The sequence below is a fragment of the Callithrix jacchus genome, chromosome 9 (genome assembly GCF_049354715.1).
Source record: "Callithrix jacchus isolate 240 chromosome 9, calJac240_pri, whole genome shotgun sequence".
NCBI classification, from domain to species: domain Eukaryota; kingdom Metazoa; phylum Chordata; class Mammalia; order Primates; family Cebidae; genus Callithrix; species Callithrix jacchus.
Window position 1 is genome coordinate 10,970,530 of NC_133510.1, and position 19,596 is coordinate 10,990,125.

A 19,596-nucleotide genomic window follows, 5' to 3' on the forward strand; every position below is an offset into this window, starting at 1 on the left:
TTTCTTCTCCTTCCTCTTCACCTCCGTCCCCTCTGCTCTCCTGGTACCCCTCCCCCTTTCCCCTGGTTTACACTAAGCTCGTAAAGTACATTAAGAGGAAAGCTGGTCTATTGAAAATACTTTTCTTATATTTTCCAACTTAACAGCTTGACACAAATCTCCAAGGGGTTTACATAAGCTTTAAGCAGGTTGAATAAATAAAACCTTGAGTCAATTTAATTTAACAAGTATTTATTGAATATCCCCATGTAGGCCAGAATCAGATTAGTAACCAAGTGCCTTGGAATTTTAAAATGTCTCCTCTCTTTATTAACGGATTTAGAGAGTAGAAATAAGGCTTTCTGTGGTGGTTTATAAGGGCATTTTCCTGGCTCTCTTGGAATTCTCTGTCCACCTTGCCGCAGTCTTTGTGGTGATGGGGAGACCACACGATAGCGGTCGGGATGAGTGATGCTACAGGCCCAAACTGGCAGTGGCAGGGCGGGGGGGGGATGTAGGATGTAGGGGGACATCCGGAGTGGGAAGAGTGCTCTTCTCACACAGCTCTCTCTACTTACTGCCCCTAGGACAGAGGGTGCAGCTGCTGGAAGGGCAGTCAGGGTAGAGGAATCCCTTAGAGAAATTCTGCAGTGACTAGCCTGGTCAGGCTTTCAGACAAGGCGCATTGAGTATGAGCCCCCTCCTTTGGTTTGTAGAAACAGAAGGTAGCAGCCTAGAACAGGTGAGAAGATGAGGAAGGTCCTTCTGCTCAAACATATCCTCTGTCTGTATTTTACCAACACGATACTGACCTAGGTTAAAAAGCTACTCTTGGTGGTATGTGCCTGTAGTCCCAGCTACTCAGGAGGCTGAGGCAGGGGAATTGCTCGAACCTGGGAGGTGGAATTGTGGTGAGCCAAGATAACACCTCTGCACTCCAGCCTGGTGACAGAGCAAGACTCTGTCTTAAAAAAAAAAAAAAAAACTACTGGCTGGGCATGGTGGCTCATGCCTGTAATCCCAGCACTTTGGGAGGCCAAGGCAGGTGGACCACCTGAGGTCAGGAGTTCAAGACCAGCCTGACCAACATGGAGAAACCCTGTCTCTACTAAAAATACAAGATTAGCAGGGCGTGGTGGCACATGCTTGTAATCCCAGCTACTCCGGAGGCTGAGGCAGGAGAATCACTTGAACCCAGGAGGCAGACATTGTGGTGAGCCGAGATCATGCCATTGCACTCCAGCCTGGGTGACAGAGTGAAACTCCATCTAAAAAAAAAAAAAGCTACTCTTAGGCACAATGCCTCACGTCTGTAATCCCAGCCCTTTGGGAGACTGAGGTGGGAGGATCACTTGAACCCACGAGGTCAAGGCTGCAGTGACTCATGATCATGCCACTGCACTCCAGCCTGGCCAACAGAGGGAGAGCCCATCTCAAGAAAAAAAAAGCTGCTCTTAAAAAACCTGAGGACTCCTGGATGAGTACTCTATGAGCCTGTTTCTCAGTTACCCCTGGCCTGAGTGAGGTACCTTCGGAAGTCTTTGGCTCCCACACTGTGGTGGGACTGGTCACCTACCCAGCAGCCAGCCCCAGTCCTGCCTCTGCCTCATTTGTTACAGGTAGGAGGTTCCAGGTTCAGGGATGAGCCTGTGACCCAGTTTTAGCTGAAAGGAAACCTACCAGGGGCTTCTAGGAGAGATTTTCCTGCTTGTAAAGAGAAGGCTGCACATGGAGAAAAGCACTTTTTGCCCACATCCCCTTATTTCATGCTTGGGATGCTGACAATGTGAGAGCTATGGCGGCCTCCCGCCACTGAGCGTGGCAGTGGGAACAGGAAGAGTCTGGTCTGGGAAGCCTTGGTTAATTGACAGGACTAACCCTGGAACTACCAACTTCCATCTTGTTCTGCAATAATAAATCTCTAATATTTGTACCACTTTTAGTAGAGTATTCTATGACTTATTACTTATTGATAGCAAACACTTCGAAAGTACTTACCCTATAGGCCAGGTTCACTTTTACATAAACTAACTCATTTCAATCCTACAACAACCTTTTGAAGAATTTTAATCCTTATTTTGCAGATGAGGAAACTGAGGCATGGAGAAGTTTAAAGGCCTTGCTGGAGGTCATTTGCCCAGATAGCCTAGCTCCAGAGTTGCCACTTTTTCCATTCTTATAACTGGAACGATACATGGTGTAACCAAAAAGAGCTTTGCAGTAGATCAGAAATGTTCTAGAAAGCTTTTTGTTGTCGTTGTTTGAGATAGAGTCTTGCGTTGTCACCCAGGCTGGAGTGCAGTGGTGCAAACACAGCATACTGCAGCCTCCACCTCACCAGCTCAAGTGATCCTCCTCGCTCAGCCCCCCCAGGTAGTTGTGACTACAGGCATGTGCCAACATGCCCAGCTAAATTTTTTTTCATCAGGAGATTCTTGGGAGAGTTTTATTCATTCATTGATCCGGTATTTATAGGGACTAGAGGGGTCAGGCTGTGCTCAGCCCAGAGGCAGCTGCCATACCTGCCAGCAACCCCCACTCAATCACTGTGTACAGACAAGGGGCCTGCTTGGGTCACCTTCAAAGCCATCTGGCAGAGGCCATGGGGCTGTGTTGGGGCCTGGGCTCCAGAGGCAGTGCTGGGCCCATTACCCCTTGGCATCAGGCCCTCTGGAACACAGGGGCTCCAACTGGTTGTCTTGATCCTGCTGTCCCCCATCCTGAGTGCCTTGCAGAGGGAGGAGGCTGGAGTAGCAGGGAGAGCTGAGTGGTGCAGACTTCCTGTAAGCAGCCCTGTCTCTGCTACCCCTAAGAGGAGCGAGACATGGTCATATTGAGGGGCTGGGCAGAGGCTCCTCTGAGCTCCTAGCTCCAGGGACAGAGACCTGGAGCCCAAGTTAGGCCCATAGCTAGGGCCACAACACTGAAGACAAAGAGCCCCAGAACCTTGCTGTGGAGCTGGTACAGCCTGGCTAGAACAAGGAAGACAGTTCACAGGGTGCTGAACAGTTCCCACATGCTCCGCTCAGGCCGTGGGATCCCAGCAGGCTGCTCGCTCAACCCCCACTGGGACAGCCCACTCCCAACCCAGCCCAGTGCTGGGCCCCTGAGTTTGGCACTCTCCTAAGAGGAATGAAGAGTAGGGCTGTCTTCCTTACAACAGGGACAGGCTGGTGGCTGGGGCTAGAACAGCAAGGCCTGGTGTCCACCCAGGCCCCTAGCTGGGACCCTGGCATGATACAAGGACCTGGGCCAACCAGGACAGCTGCTAGGAGAGAAAGCACAGTCAGGAAGGAACCTATGGTGGCAAGATGGGTTGGAGCCCAGAAAAATAGATGTCTTTGGTAGGCAAAATGTATATTCTGCTGTCCAGGCAGAAGGGCCAGGTCCTGTTGCTCCACAACCGGCTCTGGAGGAAGCTGCAGTACCCCACTGTGCCCCAACTCCAGATGCTGCTTCTTGAGCACAACGGGGCTGATGTGCCCTGTGCCAGGCCTCAGGGCATGATGCAGGGAATCTGTCCTGGTTCCTCCCATTCCCCGGGCCTGGGCTCTCTGGCTGGAACTATTCAGTAATACTGGGAAAAGGGGAAGTGGAGCAGGGAGGGACCCTGGTGAGGGCCACGTGGCAAGAGTGGGCTGCAGAGTCAGGGCCAGCAGTCCTCCCTGGTGCTTGGCTTTGTAGGAGTGAGAGCGTTTCTGCGGGTCAGGCTTCTGCTGCTTGCGGAGCTGGCTGATGCTGACCCCTTGGCACTGCTGCACCTAGATGCTCTGCTCCACTAGGTTGGCCAGCATGCCTTCCTGGGCCAGCATGGAGATGAGGGTACAGATGAACTCATCGTAGTGGTGGGTCCTTCTCTGGTCATCAGTCTTGAATTTCTTCCTCTTCTCCATCCCTTCTTTGAGGCACGCCTCATAGTTTGCAATCTCAGCCTCCACACACTTCAGCAGTGCCAGCAGCTCCTTGTGTGAGTACTTCTCCCCACCTGAGGGCTCTCCAGGCCTCACCAGCCCTGTCTTCTCTCTGCCGTCCGTGGCTTCCACGGTCTCCTCCACAGGGCTGCTGGACTGCTGGCTGCCGTGGATCGGTCTGATGGAGGATGAGGAACCCTTCCCACCCTCTGTCAGTGCCAGGAGACTCAGCACCCCATCCCCAGCCAGGTGCAGGAGGCCTGTGCTGATGACAGGACCCAGATCGCAGACAGCACGGCCGTAGCCTATGCAGTCAACATGCAGCAGGCTGTGTCATCCTCTCCAAAAAGCACCGTGGAGATGTGGGAGGTGGCAGGGCTGGAGGCCCACGTCAGGTTGGTCAAGTGGATGGGCGAGTGCGGTGGTGAGTTGTAGCACTGCCCATCTCGGAGGCTGTGTCCAAACTCTCATTGCTGGGGGTGGGCGAGGACTGCGAGTGTGTGGGCACTGCCACTGCCGGACTCCCAGCCCCGCTGCTAGTCTTGATGGACAGAGGAATTGAGAGGTCCTGCTGGGACTCTGAGCTTCTCAGCCAAGATGTTGATGGTGTTGAGCTGCCCTTCAGCAGAACGGCTCAGTGCCCCTGGCTTCCCTGTTCCCTTCCGCTTATACCTAATGGCAGAGTTGGGGTTCTGCACGTCATCCTCCCCATCATCCTCATAGTCATCCTCGTCATCTGAGTACTGCTGGGGTGGGCGGGCTGGAAATCCGCTGTGGCCCCCACCTGCCACCAGGTCTTCTTCCTCCTGCATGGGGACTTGGCATACTTATGACTGTCTAGAAAAGCTAGCAGCCGCTGGACAATGGGAGTGGGGTTGAGGGGAACCCAACCCCACTGAGGCTGCTGCCTGGAGACTTCACCACCAGCTTGGGTTTGCTGGGAGAACTGTGGGTTGGGGATTGTACACATGAACCAGCCGCCTCCTCTGTACCACCTGTGTGCCTTCCGAGGCTGCAGGGGCCCTGTTTGTCTCCAGCACCAGCAGGGACTTGTTGCTGCCTGGCTTGGACTCCTCAGGCAGCTGTGATTCTTGAGACCTGTGGGTCCGAATCAGCTCTGGCTGTGTCAGTCTTATCAGCTGCTGCAGAGCCTCTAGTACTGTCTGACGGTTCACCTTCAGCACGTGCAGCCTGGCCTCATATTTGATCCTGTGGTCGGGCACCACTGCCATCAGGTTGAAGCGGATGGTGTCGTGGTAGGGCTCCCCTGCAGTGGCGAGGCTGATACACGCACGATGACCTTCCAGGCATTGTCTGTTCACTCCTCATCCTCCCCTGAAGGCCCGTGGTCAGTGGGGTAGAACTTCCGCCCATCCAGCTCAAAGAGCCGGCCTCTGCTGGGCACATGGCTGACAAAGTGGAATGGCTCCATGGTCTGCACTGCACTAAGGCCATTCTGCTTCACAGGGAGGTGGCACAGACTGGGGCCTGGTGTGGCTATTATGTGCCCGCCAACCCTGGGGCATTGCCAATTGCATATCCTTTGCTCTCAGGGCTGAAGCCTTTGGTGAAGTCTTTCATGCGACTCAGGGTGGGTCCCACGTCCAGGTTGCTGTGGTTCAGGAGCACGCTCAGCAAGGCGTGAGTGGCACAAGAGTTTGGTATCAGCTGGTGGGCAAAGAACATTATTCACGATATCATTATCAATCATGGGTGTATCATCCACCAAGGTAAAGACCTTTCACTGGGACTGCCGCTTTTTTATCCATTTGAACAGAAGGATAAATCCATATACAGGGCCCGGCATTTGCTCTGAAGGTCATAGATCTCCTCTATTTGTACCCCTTTGACGCCAAAATCTTCCACCAGTGTGGTGAAGTGGCCCAGGTCACTCTACAGCTCCAGCTAGCCCTTATTCATCTTCCTGTGGGGCAGCCCCTCAGTGCTATGTACAGGTCCTCCTGCCCAGTGCCCCCGCAAAGAACCCCCGGGGCCCCTCAGCCCACACATAGCTTTTTTTTTTTTTAAGGTAGAATCCCACTCTGTCGTCCAGGCTGGAGTGCAGTGGTGCCATCTCAGTTCACTGTAGCCTCTGCCTCCCAGGTTCAAGCGATTCTCCTGCCTCAGCCTCCTAAGTAACTGGGATCACAGGTATGTGCCACTGTGCCCAGCTAATTTTTGTATTTTTGGTAGAGACAGGGTTTCACCATGTTGGCCAGGCTGGTCTTGAACTCCTGACTTCAAGTGATTTACTTGCCTCAGCCTCCAAAATGCTGGGATTACAGGTGTGAGCCATCATGCCTGGCCTACATAGTTTTTAAATGGTGTTGAGCCGAATGATACCTTGAGCCAAAAGTGTGGAAATGAAGAGGTCAGCGGTCTCATTCTGACGTGGGCTTCATCCACTTCCCCAGCTGCTGATCACCTGTGCCAAAGTTAAGAGTGACTCCTCAGGGACACGCTGGAGCAGAGAACCCCTCCTGTGCCCGTGTCCTGTCATCTGGGTTAAGAGTTCTGCCAGCCACCCAATCTCTCCCGTGTTGAGCAACTTCAAAGTCATACCCTGTTTCTCCTGCTGCCTCAGCCTCCACATCCAACGTTTACCAAATGCTATCTAGTCTCTTTCAAAGATGCCTCTCAAAGGCAGTCGTTCCCACTCTTGCCTCCTCTTGGGTCTCCCTAACTTGCTTCTCCTTGCTCTGCTCCCACATCACATAGTCCCTCCTTACGACTTCAAGTTACATTAAAAGCACAACACATATCACATGTAATTCCACGCATGACAGTCTATGCCCCCAGTACCTCTAGGGATGATTACCAGTTGCACGTGGCAGACGTACCAAGGCTCCCCATGCACTAGCCCCAACCTAACCACACTGCATTCTACCTCTGCCCCATGAAACCTGGGCTGCAGCTACACTACCCTTTGCAACATCTCTCAGTATTGCCAGACACTTTGACGAGCCATCCTACTCCCTCTGCTTGTAAATGCCTTTCCCCTCGTTCATTTGGCAAATTTCCGCTCATCCTTCAAGAGCACGCTCACACATCACCTCTACCAGAGTCTCCCCACGCTCTCCCAGGAGAGGTACCAATTCCTCCTGGGTTTCTGATGTAGCTCATGATTTATACCATTAGCGAAACACTTCCATGGAATCTTCTAATGTATCAGACTATATATTACCCCGCTAGACTGGGACACGTTACAGAGCAACACTTCTCTGATTCCCCCATGCTTAACAGTGTGTCTGGCACATAGCGGGCATTCAATAAGTGATCATGAGTGAATTTTCTAACCTGTTCATTGAAGGTCATTTCTTTCAGCAATGGTTAGAAATGTGATTTGGCTGCATACAGAACAGCTTCTATATCATGAAGTGAAAGTGACCGCACTGATGTGCTTCTGCCTTTTTTAGGAGAATGAGATAAAATCCAGGTGCACAGTAATGAAGTGTATACGCTTACTTTAACTAAGACCATGTGCAGAGGGTAGATAAGTATTTTGATTTTGTTTATTTCTCTCCTTTGGGGTCAGATAGTATGGTTTCCTTTGCCCATAGAGAGGACGAGTGACAGAATGTGCTTCTGTCTGTATTCTTACATTGTTTTGTTGTCTCTCTTTCTTTCTTTCCTTTTATTTTATTTTAGCTAGGGTATCACTCTGTTGCCCAGGCTGAAGTGTAGTGGCATGACCACAGCTCACTGAAGCCTCTACCTCCCTGGAACCAGATGATCCTCCCACCTCAGGCCCCCAAGTAGTGGGGACTATAGGCATGCGACACCACACTTGACTAATTTTCGTATTTTTTGTAGAGACAGGGTCTCCCTGTGTTGCCCAGGCTGGTCTTGAACTCCTGGGCTCAAGCAATATGCCCACCTCGGCGTCCCAAAGTGCTGGGATTACAGGCATAAGTCACTGTGCCTGGCCGGTTAATTTTTAATTAAAGTGATGTTTAGAGCACCTTTTTTTTTTTTGAGATGGAGTTTCGCTTAGTCGCCTAGGCTGGAGTGCAGTGGTGCAATCTGAGCTCACCACAACCTCCACCTCCTGGGTTCAAGCATTCTTCTGCCTCAGTCTCCTGAGTAGCTGGGATTATAGGTTCATGCCACCATACCCGGCTGAATTTTATATTTTGAGTAGAGGTCTGGTTTCGCCATGCTGGTCAGGGTGGTCTTGAACTCCTGATGTTGTAATCCACCCCCCTCAGCCTCCCAAAGTGCTGGGATTACAGGTGTGAGCCACCGTGCCAGGTTTAGAGTACTTTTATAGATAAAAGCAGGTTCAGAATCTAAGTTACTTGTCCCCAAATCATCATGTCAGTGAGCAAAATAGTTCAAACTAAGACCAAGGACTCTAGCCTTCTGGTTCCATACTCATTTCCAACACTGTGCTAGGGTGAGCAGGGTATGTCTCTGTGAAAATAGTGCATCTAGTAACATATACCCAGATAGTGGAGACAGGAGGGTCCAATTTTGAGTTTCAATCTTATTATATATTATGTAACTTATAATTTATTTAGTAAACATTTGTTTTTCATATGTTCTCAATGAGAAACATCTATTTATGTGTAATAATAGAAAATGAGTACACACAGGATTTGTTAAAGACTAAAGTCTAGGCCAGGTGCAGTGGCTTACGCCTATAATCCTAACACTTTGGGAGACCAAGGTGGGTGGTTCACTTGAGTCTGGGAATTTGAAACCAGCCTTGGCAACGTAGTGAAACCCCATCTCTACTAAAAAAAAAACAAACATTAGCCAGGCATGGTGGTGCACGCCTGTGATCCCACCTACTAGGGAGGCTGAGGCAAGACAATTGCTTGAACACAGGAGCGGAGGTTGCAGTAGCTGGGATTGCACCACTGCACTCCAGCCTGGGCAACAGAGTGAGTCTCCATCTCAAAAAACAAATAAACAAACCAAAACCCCAAAACATGAATTCTGATTTTATGCAAATACTGTCTATCAAGGGTCCACAGAATTGCCTAAGCAACGTTATATTTGTTTTCACCTTTTTTATAAGGATAATTGGTCTTCCCAGCAATATGAAAAATACCTAGAATATTAGCACTTCGCTTACATTTCTTTTTATCTGTTAGTCATTTATTGCTTTTCCCCTGTAGCTACAGCTCATGCCCATTTTCTTCCTCATCTAGTCCTTATTACAGTGCTGTAAAGGATGAGAAAAACAGCTGAAAGCTGAGGGCTTTGCCCACCTGGTCTGCTGCCTCTTCATCCTGGCTGCTGTGTGAGTCCTGCTGACCCCTGCATTGTTGTGGTGATCAGTGAACTAACATCTGTTAGTTTTTTGTTTTGTTTTGTTTCTTTTGAGATGGAGTTTCACTCTTGCTGCCCAGGCTGGAGTGCAATGGTGTGATCTCAGCTCACCACAACCTCCGCCTCCTGGGTTCAAGTGATTCTCCTGCCTCAGCCTCCCGAGTAGCTGGGATTACAGGCATGTGCCACCACGCCCAGCTGATTTTATATTTTTAGTAGAGACGGGGGTTTCTCCATGTTGGTCAGGTTGGTCTCAAACTCCCGACGTCTGGTGATCCTCCCACCTTGGCCTCCCAAAGTGCTGGGATTACAGGCAGGAGCCACCGCGCCTGGCCAACATCTGTTGGTTTAACATCTTCTAGACTCCCAATACTCTAAGGTTTTTCATCTTTCCTTTCTTGGGACAAAAGGAAACCCAAATGCAGCCAGACAGGAATGGTCAAAGTTAGAAGCGGTGGGATCTCTCAGAGATCAGGCCTCTGCTGCCCCTTATCCCATTCATTCTCCACTCTTTCTAGCACTACCCTCAACTTCTCAGGTCCTGAGACCGGCATTCCGCTCCAGCATCCCCCCTGCCTTCCAAGGCACAGCTCCCAGGAGAATGGGGAGATGTCCAGGCTGTGCTTGAGGGGCCCATCTCCTTGAAGACTTTCCCTGCTCTCACAGTCCCTGAAAGCCTGCTTCACTCACATCATCAGAGAAGAAAAGGAAACCTTACCAACTGTACTAGTCAGGGTTCTCTTAGGGGGACAGAACTAATAGCGTTGTGTATATCTCCTATGATTGATAGATAGAAAGGGGCGTTCATTAAGTATTAACTTCCATGCTCACAACGTCCCACAATAGGCTGTCTGCAAGTTGAGGAGCAAGGAGAGCCAGTCTGAGTCCCAAAACTGAAGAACTTGGAGTCCATTGTTCGAGCACAGGAAGCATCCAGCAGGGGAGAGAGATGAGATGTACGCTGGGAGGCCAGGCCTGTCTCTCTCCTTTTCATGTTTTTCTGCCTGCTTTATATTTTGTGGAAGCTGATTAGATTGTGCCCTCCAGATTAAGGGGGCATCTCCCTTCCTTAGCCCACTGGCTCCAATGTTAATCTCTTTTGGCAACACCCACACAGACACCCCCAGGATTCATGCTTCGTTTCCCTCGATTAAATCAAGAGGACAGTATTAACCATCACACCAACCATCACAACACACACTTGACTACGTGCTTTAATGCAGCTTTATCCATTTTTATAAGCTGAAGAAGATAAAAACATAGAAGGCAGAGGTAGGAGGCTCACTTAAGGCCAGCCTGAGCAAACTAGCAAGACCTTGTCTCTAAAGAATTTTTTTTTAAACAGAAGGCTGAAAGGATACTGTAGAAGAAATAGGATAATGTAGAAGAAACAGTATATGAAGCTAATGCATAAGTTTCTAAGTGAGTGAGGGTGAGTAAGGGAAAGATAGGATTCCAAGGACTGGGCAGATGAACCATTAAAAAGAACATTGATGTTATTGGCTCTTTGGGTTTGTTTTTGTTTTTATATATTTTATTGCACTTTAGATTCTGGTGTACACATGCAGAACATGCAGGATTGTTGTATAGGTACATACATGGCAATGTGGTTTGCTGCCTCCATCCCTGTCACCTATGTCTGGCATTTCTCCCCATGTTATCCCTCCCCAACTCCCTACCCACCGCTGTCCCTCCCCTAGTCCCGCCCGAGCAGACCCCAGTGTGTGATGCTCCCCTTGCTGTGTCCATGTGTTCTCATTGTTCGATACCTGCCTATGAGTGAGAACATGCCGTGTTTGATTTTCTGTTCCTGTGTCAGTTTGCTGAGAATGATGGTTTCCGGATTCATCCACGTCCCTACAAAGGACACAAACTCATTGTTTTTTATGGCTGCATAGTATTCCATGGTGTATATGTGCCACATTTTCTTTGTTCAATCTATCATCGATGGGCATTTGGGTTGGTTCCAAGTCTTTGCTATTGTGAACAGTGCCGCAATGAACATTTGTGTGCATGTGTCTTTATAACAGAATCATTTATAATCCTTTGGATATATACACAGTAATGGGATTGCTGGGTCAAATGGAATTTCTATTTCTACGTTCTTAAGGAATCGCCACACTGTCTTCCATAAAGGTTGAACTAATTTACACTCCCACCAACAGTGTAAAAGTGTTCCTATTTCTCCACATCCTCTCCAGCATCTATGTCCTCTCCATTATCTGTTGTCTCCAGATTTTTTAATGATCACCATTCCAACTGGCATAAGATGGTATCTCAATGTGGTTTTGGTTTGCATTTCTCTAATGACCAGTGTTGATGAGCATTTTCTCATATGTTTGTTAGCCTCATATATGTCTTCTTTTGAAAAATGTCTGTTCATGTCCTTCACCCACTTTTGAATGGGTTTGTTTGTTTTTTTTCTTGTAAATCTGTTTTAGTTCTTTGTAGATTCTGGATATTAGCCCTTTGTCAGATGGGTAGATGGCAAAAATTTTTTCCCATTCTGTTGATGGCCAGTTCACTCTAATGATTGTTTCTTTTGCTGTGCAGAAGAAGCTCTGGAGTTTAATTAGATCCCATTTATCTATTTTGGCTTTTGTTGCCAATGCTTTTGGTGTTTTAGTCACGAAGTCCTTGCCTATGCCTATGTCCTGAATGATTCTGCCTAGGTTTTCTTCTAGGGTTTTTATGGCATTAGGTCTTATGTTTAAGTTTTTAGTCTATCTGAAGTTAATTTTAGTGTAAAGTGTCAGGAAGGGGTCCAGTTTCTGCTTTCTGCACATGGCTAGCCAGTTTTCCCAACACCATTTATTAAACAGGGAATCCTTTCCCCATTGCTTGTTTTTGTCAGGTTTATCAAAGATTGTATGGTTGTAGATATGTTGTGTTGCCTCCGATGCCTCTGTTCTGTTCCATTGGTCTATATCTCTGTTTTGGTACCAGTACCATGTTGTTTTGATTACTGTAGCCTTATAGTATAGTTTGAAGTCTGGTAGTGTGATGCCTCCAGCTTTGTTCTTTTTGCTTAGAATTGCCTTGGCTATGTGGGCTCTCTTTTGGTTCCATATGAGGTTTAAGGTGGTTTTTTCCAGTTCTGTGAAGAGGGTCATTGATAGCTTTATGGGGATAGCATTGAATCTATGATTACTTTGGGCAGTATGGCCATTTTCACAATATTGATTCTTCCTAACCATGAGCATGAAATGTTTTTCCATCTGTTTCTGTCCTCTCTTATTTCCTTGAGCAGTGGTTTGTAATTCTCCTTGAAGAGGTACTTTACATCCTTTGTTAGTTGTATTCCTAGGTATTTTATTCTCTTTGTAGCAATTGTGAATGGCAGTTCGCTCTTGCTTTGGCTCTCTTTAAGTCTGTTATTGGTGTATAGGAATGCTTGTGATTTCTGCATGTTGATTTTGTATCCTGAGACTTTGCTGAAGTTGCTTATCAGTTTAAGGAGATTTTGGGCTGAGACGATAGGGTCTTCTAGATATACAATCACATCATCTGCAAACAGAGACAATTTGACTTCCTCCTTTCCTAATTAAATACGCTTTACTTTTTTTTCTTGCCTGATTGCTCTGGCTAGAACTTCCAATACTGTGTCGAATAGGAGTGGTGAGAGAGGGCATCTTTGTCTTGTGCCGGATTTCAAAGGGAATCCTTCCAGTTTTTGCCTATTCAGTATGATATTGGCTGTGGGTTTGTCGTAAATAGCTTTTATTATTTTGAGATACATTCCATCAATACCTAGTTTATTGAGAGTTTTTAGCATAAAACACTGTTGAATTTCGTTAAAGGCCTTCTCTGCATCTATTGAGGTAATCATGCAGTTTTTGTCATTAGTTCTGTTTATGTGGTGAATTACGTTTATAGACTTGCGTATGTTGAACCAGCCTTACATCCCTGGGATGAATCCTACTTGATCATGATGGATAAGCTCTTTGATGTGCTGTTGCAATCGGTTTGCCAGTATCTTACTGAAAATTTTTGCATCTATGTTCATCATGGATATTGGCCTGAAGTTTTCTTTTCTTGTTGAGTCTCTGCTGGGTTTTGGTGTCAAGATGACGTTGGTCTCATAAAATGATTTGGGAAAGATTCCCTCATTTGCATTGTTTGGAATAGTTTCATAAGGAGTGGTACCAGCTCCTCTTTGTATGTCTGGTAGAATTCGGCTGTGAACCCATCTGGACCTGGGCTTTTTTTGGTTGGTAGGCTCTTAATTGCTGCCTCAACTTCAGCCCTTGTTATTGGTCTATTCAGGGTTTTGACTTCTTCCTGGTTTAGGCTTGGGCGGGTGCAAGTGTCCAGGAATTTATCCATTTCTTCCAGCTTTACTGGTTTATGTGCATAGAGTTGTTTGTAGTAATCTCTGATGGTGGTTTGTATTTCTGTGGAATCTGTGGTGATATCCCCTTTATCATTTTTTATTGCATCTATTTGATTGTTCTCTCTTTTCTTATTTATTAATCTGGCTAGTGGTCTATTTTGTTGATCTTTCAAAAAACCAGGTCCTAGATATATTAATTTTCTGAAGGGTTTTTTGTGTCTCTATCTCCTTCAGTTCAGCTCTGATCTTAGTTATTTCTTGTCTTCTGCTAGCTTTTGGGTTTTTTTTTTAAAATCTTTCTCCTCTAGCTCTTTCAATTTTGCTGATAGGGTGTTTATTTTAGATCTTTCCTCACTTCTCTATAAATTTTCCTCTAGACACGGCTATAAATGTGTCCCAGAAGTTCTGGTACATTGTGTCTTCATTCTCGTTGGTTTTGAAGAACATCTTTATTTCTGCCTTCATTTCATTGTTTATCAAGAGCCAGTTTTTCAGTTTCCATCAAGTTGTGTGGTTCTGAGTTAGTTTCTTAATTCTGAGTTCTAATTTGATTGCACTGTGGTCTGAGAGACTGTTATAATTTCCATTCGTTTGCATTTGCAGAGGAGTGATTTACTTCCAATTATGTGGTCAATTTTAGAGTAGGTGAGATGTGGTGCTAAGAAGAATGTATACTCTTTGGATTTGGGGTGGAGAGTTCTGTAAATATCTATTAGGTTTGCTTGGTCCAGATCTGAGTTCAAGTCCTGTATATCCTTGTTAATTTTGTCTTGTTGATCTGTCTAATATTAACAGTGGAGTGTTAAAGTCTCCCACTATTATTGTGTGGGAGTCTAAGTCTCTTTGTAGGTTGTTAAGAACTTGCTTTATGTTCCTCAGAGCTCCTGTATTGGGTGTGTATATAATAATTAGGATTGTCAACTCTTCGTGTTGCATTGATCCTTTTAACATTATGTAATGCCCTTCTTTGTCTCTTTTGATCTTTGTGGGTTTAAAATCGATTTTATCAGAGACTAGGATGGCAACTCCTGCTTTTTTTGCTCTCTGTTTGCTTGGTAAATCTTCCTCCGTCCCTTTATTTTGAGCCTATGTGTATCCTTGCATGTGAGATGGGTTTCTTGGATACAGCACCCTGATGGGTTTTGACTTTTTATCCAATTTGCCAGTCTCTGTCTTTTGATTGGGGCATTTAACCCATTTACATTTAAGGTTAATATTGTTATGTGTGAATTTGATCCTGCCATTTTGATGCTAGCTGGTTGTTTTGCCCATTAGTTTATGCAGTTTCTTCATTGTATCAATGCTCTTTACCATTTGGTACATTTTTGGAGTGGCTGGTACTGTTTGTTCTTTTCTATGTTTAGTGCTTCTTTCATGAGCTCTTGTAAAGCAGGCCTGGTGGTGATGAAATCTCTGAGCAATTGCTTGTTCATAAACGATTTTTATTTCGCTTATGAAGGATAGTTTGGCTGGATATGAAATTCTGGGTTGAAAGTTCTTTTCTTTAAGGATGTTGAATATTGGCCCCCACTCTCTTCTGGCTTGTAGGGTTTCTGCCAAAAGATCCTCTGTGAGTCTGATGGGCTTCCCTTTGTGGGTAACCCAACCTTTCTCTCTGGCTGCCCTTAGCATTTTTTTCTTCATTTCAACCCTGGTGAATCTGACAATTATGTGCCTTGGGGTTGCTCTTTTTGAAGAGTATCTTTGTGGTGTTCTCTGTATTTCCTGGACTTGAATATTGGCCTGCCTTGCCAGGTTGGGGAAGTTCTCCTGGATAATATCCTGAAGGGTGTTTTCTAGCTTGGATTCATTCTCTCCGTCACATTCAGGTACACCTATCAAATGTAGATTAGGTCTTTTCACATAATCCCATATTTCTTGAAGACTTTGTTCATTTCTTTTACTCTTTTTTCTCTAATCTTGCCTTCTTGTTTTATTTCATTGAGTTGATCTTCAATCTCTGATATCCTTTCTTCTGCTTGGTCGATTCGACTATTGAAACTTGTGTATGCTTCGTGAAGTTCTTGTGTTTTTCAGCTCCATCAGTTCATTTATATTCTTCTCTAAGCTGTTTATTCTTGTTAGCATTTCGTCATATCTTTTTTCAAGGTTCTTAGTTTCTTTGCATTGGGTTAGAACATGTTCTTTTTTTTTTAACGAATTTATTAATTATTGTTATTATTTATTTATTTTTAGCAGAGTCTCACTCTGTTGCCAGGCACCAGGCTGGAGTGCAGTGGCACAATCTCAGCTCACTGCAACCTCCACCTCCTGGGTTCAAGCAATTCTCCTGCCTCAGCCTCCTGAGTAGCTGGGACTATAGGTGCACACCCAGCTAATTTTTGTATTTTTAGTAGAGACAGGGTTTCACCATGTTTGCCAGGATGGTCTTGATGTCTTGACCTTGTGATCCACCTGCTTCAGCCTCCCAAAGTGCTGGGACTACAGGCTTGAGCCACTGTGCCTGGCCTAGAACATGTTCTTTTAGCTCAGAGAAGTTTGTTATTACCCACTTTCCAAAGCCTGTTTCTGTCAATTCATCAGACTCATTCTCCATCCAGCCTTGTTCCCTTGCTGGTGAGGAGTTGTGATCCCTTGGAGAAGGAGAGGCATTCTGGTTTTGGGTGTTTTCATCCTTTTTGCACTGATTTCTTCCCATCTTTGTGGATTTATCTACCTGTGGTCTTTGTAGTTGGTGACTTTCAGATGGGGTCTCTGAGTGGACATCCTTTTTGTTGATGATGAAGTTATTTTTTTCTGTTTTTAGTTTTCCTTCTAACAGTCAGGCCCCTCTGCTGTAGGACTGCTGGAGGTCCACTCCAGACCCTGCTTTCCTGGGGATCACCTGGGGCAGCCTCTACATTCTCCCTGGGAACTGCACTCCAGAGCTGTTCCTATTTGGCCATCTTGGATCTGTTTCCTGGTTCTTTTGTCTTTCTTTCTTAGAGACAGGGTATTTCTCTGTTGCCCAGGCTGGAGTGCAGTGGTATGATCAGAGCTCACTGCTGCCTTGACCTCCTGTGCTCAAGTGATCCTCCTGCCTCAGCCTCCCAAGTAGCTGGAACTACAGGTGTGTGCCACCATGCCTAGTTAATTTTTTAAATTTTTTGTAGAGACAGGGTTTCAGTATGTTTCCCAGGCTGGTCTCAAACTCCTGGCCTCAAGAGATCCTCCCACCTCAGCCTCCCAAAGTGCTGGGCTTACAGGTGTGAGCCACTGTGCTTGGCATCATTGTTTAATATTTAATGAGAGTATACAGGGTGCTAAATTTATTTTGCCTCAGTCAGTGTTCCCTAACAAACCACTAGGGTGTTTCATGCCAGGCTGGCCAGGTACAGTGGCGCACAGGCCAAAAGTTACTGCCACACAGCCTCCTTTTTGAATGCCCCAGAGTAGAGAGGAATCGGGACAGCTGCGTTTTTGCAGCCAGCAAGGAGCTCCAGAGAGATTCTTTCCCAGCAGCCCCTGCCTTCCAGACAGGCGATCTTATGCTCCAGTTATGTTCTGCAAATCTCAGCTTTTTTCACATCCTCATCAGTCAACATCATCAGCAAGCTTTTGGGGAGAGAGCTAAAAAAGTTCTTATCTTTAAAAAAAAAAAAAAAAAGGAAAGCTGTGCATTAGAGGGACTTTGTCCAGCGCTGTTACACCCGCCCTCCCTTCCTTCTACTCAAACATAACTTCCAAAACTGTCTCCAGCACAATAACATCCCCCCTGGCTGGATTTACGACTTTCCAAGCTGCAGTGGAGAAGAAAAAGGCCCAACTCTGAGAAAAACAAGTATCTAGGGAGGACGGTGTGTGCTGAATTTTAAATGTTAAATTACGGTGAAAAATTTGCTGGAAAAGAAACTATCTTCCAAGTTGTGCTGCATAGTAAAGTTAATGGAACCCATATGTCTACTAAAGTTTAGAAAAACAAACTAAAAACAATACTTTCGCGCCTGCCAGGCTGAAATGTGATCTACTTCTTAATATTCACCCGACCCAGAGTAAAATGCTTTAAAATGGTAATGATTCCAAAGTGTAGCCCAAGCTCAGTGAATAAACAACAGACCTCAAACCCTGGGGGGCTTATGTTCTCATCGCAGCTCTGGGCAAGTCACTTAATCTCAATTTTCTTAGCTCTGAAATGGGGATGGCAGCACCTCACGAGGTGTTTACAAGGCGTACTAAGACGATTGTAAAATTTTACAAATGTTTAATAACTGGTGCCCTTTTCATAATTTGGCTTGATAACATTTCATCATTCATCCAGTGGTGTGGAAATAAATGAGTACGGGGCTATTCACTCAGGGCTTGCTATGGTATGGGAGTCAGCCTCCATCACTTTGGCAGAAAGTCAAAGCAGGCAGAGGAATGAGAGAATTTACAGTGACAGAAAGGGAAGGTTTCAGGTGTGCCTGGATTAGAGCTTATTAGCACAGGGAAGTGGGAGATGGACTAAGAAGCAGGGCAGGCTGGGCAGTGGCTCACGCCTGTAATTCCAGCATTTTGGGAGGGCAAGGCAGGAGGATGACGAGGTCAGGAGTTCAAGACCAGCCTGGCCAACATAGAGAAACTCTGTCTCTACAAAAAAAAAAAAGCCAGTCTCAGTGGCTCATGCCTGTAATCCCAGCACTTTGGGAGGCTGAGGTGTGCGGATCACGAGGTCAAGAGATTGAGAACATCCTGGCCAACATGGTGAAACCCGTCTCTACTAAAAATACAAAAATTAGCTGGGCACGGTGGCCTGCTCCTGTAGTCCCAGCTACTCAGGAGGCTGAGGCAGGAGAATCGCTTGAACTCAGAAGGCAGAGGTTGCAGTGAGCCAAGATCGTGCCACTGCACTCTAGCTTGGGTACGGAGCGAGACTTCATGTTAAAAAAAAAAAATTAGCCGGGCATGATGGTGCATGCTTGTCATCCCAGCTACTAGGGAGGCTGAGGGAGGAGAATCGCTTGAACCTGTGAGGCAGGGGTTGCAGTGAGCCGAGATTGCGCCACTGCACTCCAGCCTGGTGACAGTGCGAAACTCCGTCTAAAAAAAAAAGAAAAAAGCAGGGAATCTTGGGTGATTAGTCTGGGGAGCATCTTTGGCTTTCTCTGCTTGGTGCTGAGCTGGAAGCCAAGTGGTTTGGCTTCCCCAGCTGGTTGCTGCGGAGGTTGTGAGACTCAGTTCTATTCCTAATGGTCTGGCCACTGTTCATTGTTTGTATATAAAAAATTAAAGATCGGAGGTTCTAACTATCCCAGGAGACAACCAGAGGCCTGCCTAGCAGCTTGGGGAGGGATTTATATGTATCTGTGTACCTTTTAAATACTTTTAGAAGAAGCAAATTTAGAAGACAGACTGCTTAACGAACAATTTTCACTCTCTTGAGTCAATGGGCACAACGAGCTAGCTATGAGAATGACTGAGTTCCAGACATGAGCCTGTGCTAGGATGGAAGAAAGGGAGCAGGGGAAGACTGTGACAAGTCACATAACCTCTCAGGGCCTCAGTCTCCTCGTGAACCAGCTTCCGGTTCCTATCTGACTAACCTATCGCATTGTTTGGTCTTGAGGATAAATGGCCTAATTGCTTGTAAAAGGAACCTATAAAGCAATTTGTGGGGTTTTGTGTGTTTTCCTTTAAGACAGAGTCTTGCTTTGTCACCCAGGCGTCTGCCTCCTAGATTCTAGCGATTCTCATGCTTCAGTCTCCCAAGTAGCTTCAATTACAGGTGCGTGCCACCATGCCTGGCTAATTGTTGTGTTTTTAGTAGAGACTGGGTTTCACTGTGTTGGCCAGGCTGGTCTTGAACTACTGGCCTCAAGTGATCTGCCCGCCTTGGCCTCCCAAAGTGCTGATATTACAGATGTGAACCACCACACCCAGCCCCTATAAAGCAGATAGTTTAAACCCTATAAAACAGGTATTTTAGAAGTGTGCTAAGGAAGAATGTGACATAAGCTTTTGAGGTTCCACCTAGTGGACTGGAGTCTTGAAAACGCCCACATGTCCTGTAGGGAGACTGCTGGAAGCTCTTAAAAACTCACCGTGGCAGGCGCCTGTAATCCCAGCTACTCGGGAGGCTGAGTCAGGAGAATTGCTTGAAGCCAGGAGGCAGAGGTT

The 19,596-nt window shown here is 46.4% G+C and overlaps 1 pseudogene; it reads right to left on the reverse strand.

Moving 5' to 3' along the window:
- Positions 1-2,981: 2,981 nt before the first annotated feature.
- On the reverse strand, positions 2,982-6,027 carry LOC100410719 (ubiquitin carboxyl-terminal hydrolase BAP1 pseudogene; annotated as a pseudogene).
- Between the last annotated feature and the right edge of the window lie 13,569 nt (positions 6,028-19,596).